A 15,774-nucleotide genomic window follows, 5' to 3' on the forward strand; every position below is an offset into this window, starting at 1 on the left:
AATGACTGCTGTGCTGTCCTCTGCGTGCACCCTGCAGCAACTTGCCTGTTGCGTGTGTTAGGCGTCGTTCCACAGTTAGATCGTAAGGCCGTGTGCAAGTGCATTGGCATCGTCTCCTTACCTGGTTTTCTGGTGTCCGGCCCAGTGCCGGGCTCTTAGGAGGCAATCAGTGAGGTCCTGCTGATTGATTTTGAAGCACCTGTCTTTATCATTAGTACTGAGAAGTGACTCGTGGCTCTGTAGCACGGCTGTTGTTAATCAACCTCAATGAAAGACATGACTGTCCCAGCCCCTCCCTCGGACGGACGTGGCCCTAAATTCGCCCCCATACAAGCCGTTTTCCTGTGGAGCCCTTGTTCCATCCTGTCCTTATCTGTTTATTTGTTTACTTACACTGGACTCACCTGCCTTGCTTGCTCTCGTGTCCTCTGAGCCTCATTCAGCTCCTGCTACGTTGCCATCTCGGTGAATTCGTGATGCGTGAATAGATAGCGGGACATGGTTAGAATATCCTCACCCCAGTTTCAGATTGTATCTGTCTTCTCTTTTCTTGGACTCTCGACTCCTTGCTGCAACATCCCTTGGCTTATGTGCTACCCTTTCCCGCCAGAGAAGCCCCCAGCCCCACAGGTTCCGTGTACTGATGGCCAATATTATTTCAGTCTTTCACACCAGCTTTAACATATGGATTATAATGCCTTAGGAACTGTTATCCAGAATGTCAGATGAGCCAATCCCCTCATGGGGAAACTTGGGGGTGATGGGGTTAGTTGACATTTATTGAAGGTCTGTGTACCTACCGTGTGTCTTATTTGAGTTAGTTATATTTTCACAACTCTGAGAATTAACATTATTATTTTCACTTTATAAATAAAGAAACTAAAGCTCAAAAGGGTTAAACAGTGTGTCCAAGCTGTGTAACAAGTGACAGAGGGAAAATCTGAATCCTGGTCTTTCTGATCTCAAAGCTTATACTGCTCGTCTCTCTGTTCCCAGTTAAATGGGCCATTAAATGGGGGATTGCTTAATAGTACTTTAGGGTAAAAAGGCAGTGCGTAAGTACCAACCTCAGATAAGCTAATGCTCACGAGGAAAGTCAGAGATAAGGGAAAGATGCTCAGTGGCACGTTGATTCTAAGCAGGGATTGACAGAGGTCAGCTTCTAACACCTTAAAAGTTCAAAAGGGTGACCGCTGAGCACCTAAGAAGACCACCTTTGGGGGCTCTGTGACAGGGGGCTGTCAGTGGAGAGTATAGGTTGACCCCTGACAGCCCCTGCCAGGAAAGCAGCAGGAATCCCGTCAGTGAAGAGTGCTCACTGGCTCTCGCTCTCCCCTTTGGTGATGGGCTCGGTACAAGCCTCAGCACCATACTTAGATGAGAGCAACTGTAGAAGGCACAGACTTCCAGTGCTCCTGGGAAGGGGGAAGGGCAGAGAAGTTATGGGAAGCTGAAAATGCCTCTGTCAAGCTTATATCCTCATAGTTAAGAAACCTTAGCACCAACTCATACAGTTTTCCTGACCAAACCTTTTTGTGCTCTGGTCTCCCCAACTGCAGATGACATCCGTGCATCTAAGTCTTAAGAGGCTGCAGGCACAGGTCCCAAGCTCCTCAGAGAAGTGACAGCAAGGATGGAAGAAGCATAGTGCAGAATTAGGCTTTATCACATGCTTTTACAAGAAAAGGTTAATTGAAGGAGGACTTCCCAGCAGCTTAAGTGAACTACTCCAAATACTTTTCCAAAGACTGAAAAGCTCCCAGAAATGTGGGCATTTCCCACCGTCTGATGCACGTCTCAGCCACTGTCAAAAAGGGAAAGAGCTCCTCTCTGACTTGGGTCCTATCCTCATTTTTATGATCAGACAATTTTGGAAACACGCTATCATTTTATAACGTTGTTTAAATATTCCAGAATTGTGTGTGACTCCACGTCGGCTTGAATTGTGTGTGTTTACCCTGATAGATCTTCCTTCCCATGTGTACTTCTCCACTTGCTTGATTTTTTTTAGATTGATTTTTCTGTTGTAAGACAGTACTGAATATACCTGTTGCTTTTCTCAGCCGTTTCTCTTACTGGTCAAGATCCTCTTGAATTTCAATCCCAACTCTGAAGAATCTTCCTAACATAGTACGTCCCTGTTTTGACGGCATCTTAAAGCGCCTGAGCACAGTCCCGCTCAGTAGCACTCGGCTGAAAGGTCACACCTGTGAACCAGGTCTGACGCGTCCGCTGATGAGCAAGCCTGCCCTCTGGCCTTGGCGGTGTTTAAGTTCCTCCTCCGAGGGGTTGTAATCATTAACTTAGACATTTCAATAGGCAGTCACTTGACAGGACAGACTTTCCTGCATGGCACTGCTGAGTCACTCAGCCTCTCGCTGGCAGAAACGTGAGCGTTTGAGAGCCAGGCCTCCCTAAGAAACCTTCTTTGGAGCTGCTCCGAAGCCCTCCCAGGAGCTGGGCAGGCCCCGTGGGCGGAAGACTCGAGCGTCCCCTCGAACAACCAGTTTTCAGGAACGAAGACCTCGACGACGTGGGCTCCCGCTCCTGTGATGTGGCGAAAGGTGCTTTCCACCTTTAAAGTTAGACCACATAGGAGAGAGTCACCCGGATCCTTTTCTAGATCGTCCTCCGCCTGATTCCCAAGCAGGAAAAGGGCAAATGTACAGGCTCGTGCTGCCCTCTGCTGGCCCTCTGGAGTCTGTGCTGCTGCAGCAGGAGCTTGCAAAACCAGTTTGGAAAATAGAAGCCTCGCGTGCAGGCTGCTTTCACGCCTTTCTCCGTGACTGGAGGTATAGGGTCCATACAGTGCTTTATTTCATAAGACGTTTAGCTGAACACACTTTGAGGGGCTGTGAAATGCACACAGCCACACCAGCTTCACACAGAGAGAACTCCAGCTTGAGGAGGTGTGTGCCGCTCGCTGGGCAGGAACTTTCCCCGCCTGTGTGTCTTAAGCAGGAAAGAGAAGGTGCTCCTTTTTCCTTCTAAAAAATTCATCTCTTTATCACACTGGTGGAGTAACGAGAGAAAAAAAAAACTGACTTTGTTTCCTCTGTCAACTCTGGGATGTTTCCTAAGGGCTCATATACTGTCTTTTAAATTCCAGGTGCTGGTCTTCTGAACAAATGCCCCCTGAGGAATTCTGTGCCTGGAGAATATCTGTCTACAGATTTCTTTTGACGCCCTATGTAAGTAGAGGCTTGTGCTTAAAACTCAGTCTCACGGGAGCTTTGTTTTATTTTGTTCCTGGAGGATCCCCCAGTAAGTTTTTTTTAGGTGGTCATCAGTGTTTGATCTCGGTTTTTTTTCTCTAAAACAGTCAACTTCCAATTTACTATCAGAAAAAGTCTGTAACACGAACTTCTGCTCAAAATCAAGGGTATGGATCCCATATTCAGGTCTCAGAATGGGAAGAGGAGAAAGCAGAAAATATGAAAACCACTCACTTGGGTCAATTCAGTTGGAGATGCCATTTGTAGATCCGAGGGCATCTTTTCAGGGTTTAGTATTCATCAGACTCCTCTGTGGTTAGCGACTGTGGAATGTGCCCCGTACAGCTCAGGGTGTGGGCACGGGATCCGGGAGCCCTTCCGTTTGGGAGCCGTGACAGATCTCTTAGCCACATCTCTGCTTATAACAGGCTGAAGGAAAACCGATATCTTATTTTTATCGTTGTAACCGTCATTTATTGAATGTGTACATGTGCTATTTCCAGTTCCACTCGCTTCTCCTTCTCTGTCTTAATTCTCACAACAACCTTACGTGGTAGGTCTTGTTATTACCCTGATTTCACAGATGAGGAGACCGAGGCACAGAGAGTCAAGTAACTTCCCCCAGTTTGTGCGGGGAGCGAGTTCCAGAACTTGACGTTCCAGCCCCAGAAGTCTGCGTTGGACCATCCCACCAAACTGCCCCATAGAAACGGGCAGCTTTGGAGGACGAGCTGGTGGGCTGTATTTGGAGACGGTGTTTTAGCACTGCCACGATCCCATGCGGGAGGGGGCTGCTGGACTTACAAAGGCTTGAGCTTGCTTAAGACTAGTAGGAGAACCAGGCTTTAGAGACGATGTGACTTGCTTATGGTCACGCCGCAAGTCAGAATGTGGCGGAGGGTCTGGGGCCAAATCCTACCGGTTTCCAAGTTTTCTCCTTCCTCTTGGTTGTTAGGTGCCGCTTCTGCTGTTCGAGACCAAAGCTGGTTTCAGTGGTTTGCTCACGTGCTTATGGACGAAACCCTGCACCTCAGAGCCCGTTTATGTTCAGAGGTCCACATGGCCATGTGAAGATTGGCCGTTACAGTATCTATAAAGCACCAAGCAGCAAAGAATGGTGAGTAAGAGCCTGGGCCTAGAATCAAGCGGAATGGAGTCTGAATCCTGGTCTTGCCATTCCTAAACTTTGTGACCAAGAGCAAGTGCTGTACCCTCGCTATGTCTCTGTTCCTTCACCTGAAAAATGGAAGTAATGCCACTAGCCTTGTAGGTGGTTGTGAGTGATGAGAAAATGCATAGAAGGCACGTAGCACAGTGTCTGGCACAGAGTAAGTCTTCCAAAAATGGAAGCTGTTATTATTTATCAGAGTACCTTCCCATCCGCTCCGCAGTTCATGTCGGCCTTCACTCTGAAACGGCACTGCAGCGTCCTGATCCATCTAATAAAACAATGTTTGTGTGTAGTGCTTTTTTAAAAATTACAGTTGTTCCCGTACACGGAATTCCATATGCCTCTAAGAACCAGTGCAGGATAGGAATTTGTATCTCCGTTCTCTAGATCGGCGTGCTGAGGCTCGGCAAAATTAAATGATTGCCCAAGATCCCACAGCTAGTCAACAGCACAGCCAGAACTTCAGCTTGGAGCCAGAACTCCAGATCCTGCGCTACTTATTTATCTGCTTCCTGTAAGAAAGTATTCATTAAAGGCACGTAAGTCAACAGAGAGCTAACTCCCCACCGTACGATCCAGCACCTTCCAACAGATAACAGTTGCATCTTTAGTCTGGCCTGGATATTTGGGTTAGGACTCTTGTATCCTGAAGTCTGTAACGTTCTGAAGCTACCTTCTTTAAAGACGCGTCATAGTCAGATACTGTCTCCTTGTGAAATATCCTCACGCCCCAGGGGACGTTATCTTAATCCAGTTTGCTCGTGCAAGAACAGACTGGCATTTCACTTCAAGGAAAGACAACGTGTTTCCACTGTTCCGCTTTTGCCACACAGGAGTTACCGGTGTGGCTTATTGATTCACATTTCAGGCTCTAACTTTCCTATCAGATCTGGAAGAAAAAAAAAAAACAAAGAATGGCAGCTTGCTCCAGAACAGCATGAAGTAAGGAATCGCAGGTGGGATTTTGAAATAGAAACACATTCTTGTAGCCCCTATGCTGAGAGACACCAAGGAGGGATTTTGTTCTTGAAAGGTGAGCACTTTAATGTGGAGGTGGAGAGCTTAACAATGTTAAGTGTGTGTTCTGTGTGTAAGAAAGAGTTGTTAAAAAATAACATTCCTTTCAAACGATGCAGTACCTTAAAACTGTCAATGGTTAAAGTAGAGACACCCTGAGTTACAGAAGTTCAGCCCTGCCGTCTCCTGCCCTGAAAATACAGAACAATCAGGTTGATTGTTGGAGGTTGGAGGATGGGGAGGAGTGGAAACATGCTGATGTTTACTGAGTAAGATCTTTCCTTGCAGTTGACTGTCACTGAAAGACTCAACAAAGTAAGCAGAGGGCTTCCCTGGTGGCGAGCCGAACAAAAAAAAAAAAAAAAAAAAAAAGTAAGCAGATACCATGTGCTGTCATCCTGTTTACCTATGTACGTCCTGGAAAGAGAATGAACGAGCCCCTGTTAATTTATCAACGGTTTTTTTCTTTTTCACTTCCCTACTAATGAACAATGGGATTTTTTTTCTCTGTGTTAATTTGATAGCCAGTCTGCCCACGCAGACCGCTTTGCAGGAAACCGACCTCTTGCTGGACGATTAAACACAAACAGAGGCCCAACTCAAGATCTCTACTTCACTGTATTTTGTTTAAGTCATTTCACAGTCACCAACTAAATACCTCAGTTTCCCCCCAAGGGCTTACAGACTTCAGAGAAGTATACTACGTGACTGATCCCTGTGCTAGTAATTACTCTTTGTCTGCTGAAAATGCCTCCTCGTGTGAAGAGACATACATGGGAAAGAATATATCCACCTTCGTTCTTCTGAATTTTTTGAAAAACATACTTAAAAGGATAATACAGAAAACTTACCATATCTCTTAGTTTCTGCTCAGGTAACAGAACGGTATGGTTGTATATATATGTATGTGTGTGTGTGTGTACGCACGCATATATGTGCATGTGTGGGTGTGACATATATTTGATGTATAAGATATGTATGATCTTATCAGTCATAAGTAAAAGGAAGAAATTCACTCTTCAGGGAAACAAACAAAAAAAACAAAAAAACTTCTAAGTGGCAGTAAACAAAAGCTGTAACTAGTCATTTGTAAAAAGTAAGCAGACCTTTTAGTTCTGGGTTTTGAATTTTTTAACTAATGAGAACAATCTGGCTGCATCTTGCATACTTCAGTCATTGTTATTATCAATTACAATAGCATATCCAGAAGGATACAGGGGACCCCTAAATTAATCACAAAATTCGTGAAATAGTTATTTGAGAGTGCCAGTGATTCTTGGCACTTTTTAAATTTTAAATGCTTGAATTTACTATTCAGTTGAAATATTTAACTGCCTGTCACTTGACAAAATATGTGCATTTCTTTGCAGTTAGTGAGCTACTTGGATGAAGTTCGTGATTGCTACCCAGCAGTGATTGCTGCTGCAGCCCATAGTGTTCTATTTCCTTATTTAAAGAGACGGAAAAACTAGCCTAGTAGTGGTAGGCGCGTGCAGTGATGCTTTTCCATTGTGAAGGGTGAGTCTGCGTTGGGATCTCCTATTGAGGGGTAAGTGGCCAAGCCTGTCGGGGGTAAAAAATGGGAATCAGACCTGAGCTGAAGCCTCTGTTCCTCCTGGCTTATATTAGCATCCTGCGGAACCCCCCTGAAATCCTCACCCACAGGCACATTGTAATCGGCTGTTCTTCCCACAGTCATTTGATGTATGAGGAAAGTTAAAGAGAAAAGCTAAGTTTCTGTTAATTTATTTAAGCAAAGAAAGCAGAATAAGTGAACAGTACAGCCAAGAGTAGAACCATTCTCACAAGGTGACGCTATCATGATAAAACCAAAAAAGGGTGGGGAAATGTTTTAGGTTAAAAGAAACCAAAGAGTCTTAATGAGTGAACCTCAACGGGATTTGGGGTTGAAAAAAGCCAACAAAGCTACAAAAGAAATTTTTTTGGAGAAAGTGGGAAAAATTGGATATAGGCTACATGTTAGATGATGCTAAGAAATTGTTAATTTTCTTAGGTATGAATAAGATATTGTAACGATATAGAAGAATGGCCTTATTTTTTTAGACCTGCTCAAGAAGTTAGGAAAACAATGTCAGGATGGTTGCTGATTTACTTTCAAATGATTCAGCAAAAAGTATACATATGTTGTACATGTAGATAACATCACTAAAGCAGAAGTGGCAAAAATGAACAGTTATTGAATTTAGGTGGAAGAGATTTAGGAATACATTTATTGTCACTCAAAGTTAATGTATGTGTGGAATTTTTCATAACCATTGAAAAAAAAAGAATGCACATCTCTTTAGTTAGGTGTCCCAGATACAGTAAGTATCTTCTTGAATCCCTAGAACCCTGAAGGGAACGGCTGTAGGCTTCCTAATAAAATGATATCAAGAACCATGATGGGAAGGAGAAAAGAGCTGCAGCAAAAAATAATTTAAGGAGAAGGGAGTGCAGTGAGTGGAGGGGAGCAGAATCTTAAGTAAAGCCAACAAAAATCCTTTACTCATAGGTGCAATCTAAGGAATTCCATTCTGGAAAAAACATTAGGATCTCATTAGCATCAGTATATTACTTTACCTCTGAGCTATGCCATTGTCCTCCTTAGACCCCCAAATCATAGTCATCCTTTGAATCAAACAAAATTATCTTCAAACGAAGGCACCAGGTTTAGGGAAGTGTTTTCTTGAACGCGTACCAGAGCGCCTGCTTGCTTGGTACCATTTACATGTATGTTGTAGCACTTTGACTTAGCCTGCACCTGGGCACTCGGATCTGGGCAGCTCAAGAATAAAGAGTCACAGGCACACGTGCGTGCGCACGCACACACACACACACACACACACACACACACACACACACACACACACGCCCCGCCCCGCCCCGCATCAGATTTGGTGAGAGCAGCACATGCACAGAGATTTGCTAAAGCTCGATTTAGACCACAAAGTAAATACCTGACAGCGGAGCTTCAACCTTTTCCTTTCTAGGTTGTCTTATTTATTCACTTTGAAGGAAGAACAGATCCTAAAGCTTCTTCAGGAAGCTGGTTTCACATGGTGGTTTAGATTTAAATAGTGATTGTCTAGCACCATTTGAAATCAGTGTTCTTGGGGGAGACCAGCTGCGCTGCCAGCGGCAAAAGGAACGAATGGGACCAGCCCTGAAGACTTTGAAAGCAAAGACCAGCCGGTGAGGGGAGCCCACCTGGCGCTGCCGCTGCAGCTGATCCATCCTCCCCGCCGTCACCCCTGCCCCCAGCTCCCTGCCGCCAGCGGTGAGCAGTGGTGTTACAAACAACAGGTTAATTATGCGACGTCTCACTGCTAGAACTTCACACTCATTTGTACAATAAACCTTCTGTAGTATTTTTCCTGTAATACAGACTCCGTCGTGCATGGGTTAAAAGGCTGAGTGTGTGGTGGATTTATTAATCTTTGGGCCCTTCCCAACCCTCGCATCCTCCTATGACCCCTTAGAGGATGACTGATTTCTTTTGGTGTTCAGAGTCAATATAATTTTCTAGCACCATCTGAAATCGGTTATAATGATTGGGGAAGAGCACCGTGCCGCCGATTAAGAGGAGAAAATGTATTGGTGACCTTTGGGGCCGTGAATAAGAAACAAGAAAACAAATACCAAGGTGGTTTTTCTTCTTTCAGTTTTTGAGTTTCATTGCCCTGAATTACGTGTGTTTTTAATGCTAATAAATGGTTAATAGCATATTGCTAACGGTTGTATTTTAGAGGAATTCCACAGAATTTGTGGGGATATTTGTTTTGATACTGGATACCTAGGAAAAAGTGGGTGAAGTGATGTCTCGGGTCACTTGAAAGGCGTAGAGCGGGAGTATATCCCACTGCGAGCTTGTAGACCTCACCTTCAAACGCTCCCCTGCCTCCATGGAGTAGAGTGGATCCCGTGGTCCGCCAGGCCCTTTTCTTACAGGGCAGCGCCAGGCTCAGGTGGGCTGGAAGCTAAATCTGACAAGGCGCGGGAGGGAACATGGCACGGACGACTAGGTTTCTATGTCCAGGACACGACAAAGTTAACGTTTCCATTCGGTTTGGAAAGCAAGGTGAAGAAGGCCCCAGGTCACACTTGAACTACTTTCCTGAATTTTACCTTCTTACCCTGGAAAGGAAGTTGTTAGACCAAAAACAACGCCGGGTTTTCTAGGTCCTAGCAGTGGGGTGAAAAGGCGCGGGAGGGGCCTTCCCTGGTGGCACAGTGGTTGAGAGTCCGCCTGCCGATGCAGGGGACACGGGTTCGTGTCCCGGTCCGGGAAGATCCCACATGCTGCAGAGCAGCTGGGCCTGTGAGCCATGGCCGCTGAGCCTGCGCGTCCGGAGCCTGTGCTCCGCAACGGGAAAGTCCACAACAGTGAGAGGCCCACGTACCACAAAAAAAAAAAGGCGCGGGAGGGAGCTGTCTCAGCCGCCCACCTCCCAGGGCTCATCTGCCGCTTCTTTCTGCCCCAGGTACTGATTTAGCCGAAGGTCATCCTGCTACGCCACCAGCTGTCTCCACGTGCCATCCTGCTGCATGGAAGGGGCACCTTGGCAAAGTCCAGGCCGTTGTCCTTCTGCTTTCCCTCCGGCCTGGAGCAGCTCCGCAGCCTGACGTCAGGTGACAGCTCGTCCTGCTTCCCAAAGCTCAGGCCTCCACCTTCCTACCCTTCCCACACCCGCCCTGCCTCTCCCCACTCCTGCTTATAATTTGTCCGGGAAAGGCCTTTCACCTCAGGGCTAGGGCTTGGACTTTCTGTCTGCCACGCAAATCAAATGAGACCATTTCGCTTCCTTTTCCGTCCTGTGGTTATTATTTCCCCAGAACTCTGTCTTTTCCTTTCTTACTCTGTTTTCCCTGAGTAACCTTACTTACTCCCCTGTTTCCAGATAGACCTGCCACGTGATGACTTGCCCCACCTAGAGCTCCAGCCACAGATATTTTTCACAACTCCTTGTTTCCATATTTCTAGTTTTTTCATACAAAATCTTTTAAGTTTTAAAAGAAAGGATCACGTGTTCATTCAAACAGCTTTACCAGACTTGGCCACCCAATAAGTCACACACGCACACGGGTATTTGGAAGATAATTTGCGTGACTCTTCAACTGGTCAAGTCGGGACCAAGCAGCCACTTGCCCCGCAGCCTTCTTCCACAAGGACGCCTTACTCAAAACAGGCGCAGCTGTACTTGAACCTTGCCTCCAGAGGGTACTAGATAGCTTAACCTGCTGTTCTAGACCTCTTTCAATTATTATGCCAAAGCTGTGCTCATTTTCATTGCCCAAAACCAGCTCTCGCCGTGGTTAAAGCTGACCGCCTCCCCTGCCCCGGCCTCACCCACACTCTCCAAGCCTTGCCTCTCTTCTGTCTTAACTTCTTCAAAATCCACCCCTTTCTCTGCACCCTCAGCAGCCTCCTAGGTGGCTTTCTTGCCCCACCTCTTAACCTTTAGTCCAGCTTTTGTGTTTTGTCCAGTTATTCTTCTACTGGCACGTGACTTTGCTCCCTCTCTGTCTTTCGTGGGTCTCACCCCTGCCTAGGTGGCCACCCTCTTCTCCAGACGCTCCCCCCACCCCCGCCCCAGTTAGGGCCTGGCTTCGAGCTCACCCAGCTGCTTGCTGCTGCTGACCTGCAGGCACCTGCGCGTTTCCAAGCGTGTGTGTAATATTCCCTCTGCCCACATCTTCCTCCTCCTTCTCAGCCTGAGAACTCCAGCAATCTTCAGCGTCAGGCTCAAGTGACTCTGAATCAGATAGGAAACAACAGTGATGACAATAGTAACAGCTACCACTGAGCTTTTATTTTGTGCTAGTCACTTGCTCAGCATTTTACATGAATTATCTCACTTAATCTAACTTTCAAACTCGTCCCATGAAGTAGGTATTAATTCAAATTTCTGCACGTGAGAGAACAAACAGAAGAATTAAGTAACTTGTCCAAGATCATGTAACTGTAAGGTTTTTGTGTAGGAGTACAAACCCAGATCGCTCTGATTCCAGTGCCTCTCTCTTGATCAGGGCTGTTCTCTTCATTGTGGATGTAATCATGGGGCTGCTCGTTTGGTAGACGCCTCTCAGATGGCCCCCACTGATCCCCACCTGTGGGTATTCATGACCTGTATAGTCCCCTCCCCTTGAGCATGGGCCGGACCTAGTGACTTGCTTCTTGCCGATAAAATGCAGCAGAAGCGGATGTCCCTTTTGAGATTAGGTTACAAACGGACTGTGATTCTTTCATGTTTTTGCATGTGCTGTCTGTCTCTCTCTCTAAGGAAAGACACCTGCCACGTTGGGATCTGCCCAATGGAGAGGCACATCTGAAGGAATTGATGGCTTCAGACAGTAGCTCATGAGGACCCGAGGCCTTCCAAGAGCCACATGAGTCAACTTGAAAATGAATCCCCCTGCAACCAGCCTGGGGATGACTGCAACTGCAGCCGAACCCTTGACTGTAGCCTATGAGAGACCCTGAGCCAGAGGACCCAGTTAAAATGTGCCCAGATTCCTGACCCACAGAAATGGTGACATAATACATGTTTGTTGTTTTAAGCCACTACATTTTGGGGTTATTTGTTATGCAGCAGTAGATAACTATACAACTCAAAGTACTCATGTCTAGACTCAAACTTTCTGCTTACAGTACCTAACTTTTTAGATAAACCTTTTCTTGGAATAACTTTAAAGAAAAGATGTACAAAGAAGTTTTCTATCTCTCACCCTCTATTATATTGTATGTAATCATGGTACATTGTCAATACTAACAAACCAACATTGGTACCTTATTGTTAACTAAATTTCAGACTTGATTCACATCTCACTAGTTTTTCCACGAAGGTCCTTTTTCTATTCCAGGATTGGGGTCATATTTGTAATAGCCTAATAGATATCACACCCGATAACTCTTTGTGTAGAGAAAGAGAGATGAAATATATATGTGTTTGCTAAAATTTGGGAGACCTACCCATAGATAAGAAAAGAATATTACCAATGTCTTTAATCAGGGATCTTCTTTATAATTATTTGGAAAAATAACCATTACATTACTTAACTGAAAACTATTATGTGAAGTTACTGAGGTGAGAGGTGGGAGTGGCTCCAAGTAACAAGTGATAAGGCCCTAACAAGTCACAAATACTTTAAAAAAATAAAATATACCTTTCTAAAAAGCAATCATATTTTAATAAACTAAAACTTTTAAAGTTTTCATTTATTAATAAGCATGTCAAATACTACAAGATTCACAAATGGTTCATTTGCCTTATGATGTTGGTATAAATTAATTTTTATTTATATAATATGCAAATACCCAATTTGCTTGTAACTATTTAAATGGCAACTATTCAACTAAAAGTACTAATCTGCATTTTTCTTCATTCCTGTGCAGTGTGATCCTGGCAAGTCACTTGGTCTTTCTGGGTTTTTCTTTGGAATGAATTTATATTGCTAGAATTTTACCACAAATCAGTCATGCACTACAACCACTTAGTAGCTGTAAACATTTTGCAAACAAAACTCTGTGTACAAAGTTTAATAAAACTAACCACTCTCTAATTGCTTAAACATTTAGCTGCATTATTTTGCAGCATTGTTCCAAGTGATTCTTAAAGAACAATCCACATAAAAGTAAAACCTTTAGGAAAGAATGAGTGATGTTGCTTAAAGGAGAAAAGACATCCCATTTCTACATACACTCTCGTGGTTGAGTTTTTTTAAGTAGGGTGTATAAATGAGGACATCAAGTGACTTAGGAGAAACTAACAAGCACAGCGAAGCTTTGGATAGATCCTAAAAAGCTATCAAGTGAGATAGGATTTTTCAGATCTTCTTGGCGACCTACCAAAAACCCAAATAAACAAACCACTAAAGAATAACAACAGAAACAAATTTGAACTCTGAAAATAATGCCCTCATGAGACCCCAAGTCTTAGTGGCCAAGGTTTGTTTCTTGGCTTGTCTCTTAAGGATCAAGCTCTTCTTTGTGGCCAGAATGACTTACCTGATTTTCAGTGATTGACTATTGCATAAAACAGACAATAGAAGATGTTGCGGAAGGACGGGATGCCAAAGAATGAGAAATAAATATGATTGGGGAAAAGAGGAGCAGAATACAGTGTAACCTCATTCACAAGCCGTCACTTCCCAGAACTCTGAATTCATTAAGTTTTCCGCACTTCTCTACTCTGAGAGTGTCAGATGACAAGAAAGCAAGCTGTTAAGTTTACTGAAGAACTGCATGCATAAATATTTCTAATATTATATTTTGAGGTTAGTACATAATTCATTTCTGTCTAATGTGCCTAAAGTATAATCTTGGCGATGCAGGATGATGACTGATGCTCAGGAACTGTGGAAACCATAAATCATCGAAGGCTTCAATCATATTCATCATCCTTTTCTTACTGAAGCCAGAAGAATGTAGAAATATGTTGTAGAGACTTTGTAAACAACTCTCATTTAGCCAAAAATAAAATCTGTATACTCGATAGACAGAATCCAGTATTCTTCATATTTTATTACTGAGATACAAGTCACCTAACAAAGTTCACCATTTTAACCACTTAAAGTGTACAATTCAGTGGCTTTTCGTACATTCATGACGTTTTGCAGCCTTTACCACTATCTAACTCAAGAACATTCTCATCACCCCCAAAAGAAACTCCGTAGCCATTAAGTAGGCACGCCTCAGTGCCCCTCTGCCACCGGTCTGCTTTCCGTGGATTTGCCTATTCTGGGCATTGATCCAAATGGATTCGCACAATATGTGCGCCTGGCTCCACTCAATTGGCATAATGTTTTCAAGGCTCTTCCGTGTTGTAGCAGTGTCTGTACTTCATTGCTTTTGTGGCTGAATCACATTCCACTGTATGGGTAGACCACATTTTGTTTATTTGCCATCAGTTTGATGGGCATTTGGCTTGTTCTTTACATTTACATTTTTATTTCTGTCAATGGCATGCATGTCCATAGACTATCAAGTCAGATGGTGCTAGTCCCACGATAACAATGAGCCATCCTCTGCCCTCCCACAAGCAACCACTTTCAGCCCATTTGTTTCTTTTTTTTTTTTTTTGGCGGTACGCGGGCCTCTCACTGCTGCAGCCTCTCCCGTTGCGGAGCACAGGCTCCGGACGCGCAGGCTCAGCGGCCATGGCTCACGGGCCCAGCTGCTCCGCGGCACGTGGGATCTTCCCATACCGGGGCACGAACCCGCGTCCCCTGCATCGGCAGGAGGACTCTCAACCACTGCGCCACCAGGGAAGCCCTCTTGCTTTACTTTTAACTCTCATCCTCTCCCCCCTTTTTTTTGTGCCCATCCTTCAGTAGTTTCCTAAGAAAGGATGACCAGGAGGTAATTTTTTGAGGCTTTTCATTTTACTCTTATATTTTATTGATAATTTGACTGGAATTCCTGATTGGAAAACAGACGTTTGTTTTCTAGCCCCCCTTGTTGCTGAGTAGCCTGATACAATGCTGATTTCTGGGTCCTTTTCTCTGGAAGTTTTCAGGAGATTCTGTTTCTCCCTTGTGTTGTTTAAATTTCATCATGTGTATGATAGAGGTTTTGTTCATTTATTTGACCAGGTATTTAATATCCCTTTCATTCTGGAGGTTTAGTCTTTCAACTCTCAAAAATATTTCTGTTATATCTTAGGTAATTTCCTTTATTCGTTTTCACTATACTTTCTAGAACTGTTATTTTTCCTATACTGGACCTCCTGGACTAACCCTGTGATTTTTCTTATTTTTTCCTTTCCAGTTTCCTACCTTTCTGATCTTGTTCTACTTTCTGGGAAAATTCCCACCTGTATTTTCAAAACTTAATACAGAACTCTTATTACTGCTCACGTGTTTAATATCTGAGAGTTTTTGTCTGTATTTTTTTAGCCTCTTGTTCCTATTTTGAGGATTCACAGATGCCTCTGAAGATGTTAAACAGTTATTCCCCTGCCCCCTTTTTAAAGGTTTCTGCCCCCTGCATTGTTGCTGTTTATTCAGGTTCTTTGTGTTTTAATTTTTGGTTTCGTCTTTCATGTTAGAGGCTTGCTCAGATGTCTTGTGATCCTTGACTATCCGTTCGTATTTAAGGATGGGGATCTTAAAACTGTTAGAAACTCTCTATACGTTGGCAGGACTTCCCAACTGGTGGGCTCACCTTAGGGTGGGTGATAGGCAGGATAATGATCTTCCAAAGATATCCACATCCTACGCCCCAGAACCTGTGGAAATGTTACCTCACGTGGCAAAAGGGACTTTGTAGATGAGATTCAGGTCGAGGCCCTTGAGATGGGGAGAGTAGCCTGCATTACCCAGGTGGGATCAATCTAATCACACGAGTTCTTATAAGCAGAGAACCTTTCTCAG

General features: G+C 44.3%; 2 long non-coding RNA genes across 5 annotated transcripts in view; both read left to right on the top strand.

Annotated features, from left to right (window-relative positions):
- The window catches only part of LOC112394946 (uncharacterized), a 234,659-nt gene extending 228,921 nt beyond the window's left edge, over window positions 1-5,738 (top strand). For both annotated transcript variants that reach the window (XR_003002255.1, XR_003002256.1), the window contains 2 exons: window positions 3,110-4,332; window positions 4,774-5,738. This is a non-coding gene — a long non-coding RNA (uncharacterized LOC112394946). The remainder of the gene's footprint in view (window positions 1-3,109; window positions 4,333-4,773) is intronic.
- Window positions 5,739-5,759: 21 nt separating this feature from the next.
- LOC112394947 (uncharacterized) lies at window positions 5,760-13,895 on the top strand. 3 transcript variants are annotated; one of them, XR_003002259.1, is made up of 4 exons: window positions 5,760-6,277; window positions 6,774-6,952; window positions 8,394-10,032; window positions 11,685-13,895. It is a non-coding gene; the product is annotated as an uncharacterized LOC112394947 (long non-coding RNA). The 3 variants fall into 3 exon arrangements; XR_003002258.1 differs by having other exon boundaries at window positions 6,774-6,921; XR_003002257.1 differs by having other exon boundaries at window positions 6,774-10,032.
- The last annotated feature ends 1,879 nt before the right edge of the window (window positions 13,896-15,774 follow it).

This window comes from Neophocaena asiaeorientalis, unplaced genomic scaffold, assembly GCF_003031525.2.
Source record: "Neophocaena asiaeorientalis asiaeorientalis breed wild unplaced genomic scaffold, Neophocaena_asiaeorientalis_V1.1 scaffold364, whole genome shotgun sequence".
NCBI lineage: Eukaryota > Metazoa > Chordata > Mammalia > Artiodactyla > Phocoenidae > Neophocaena > Neophocaena asiaeorientalis.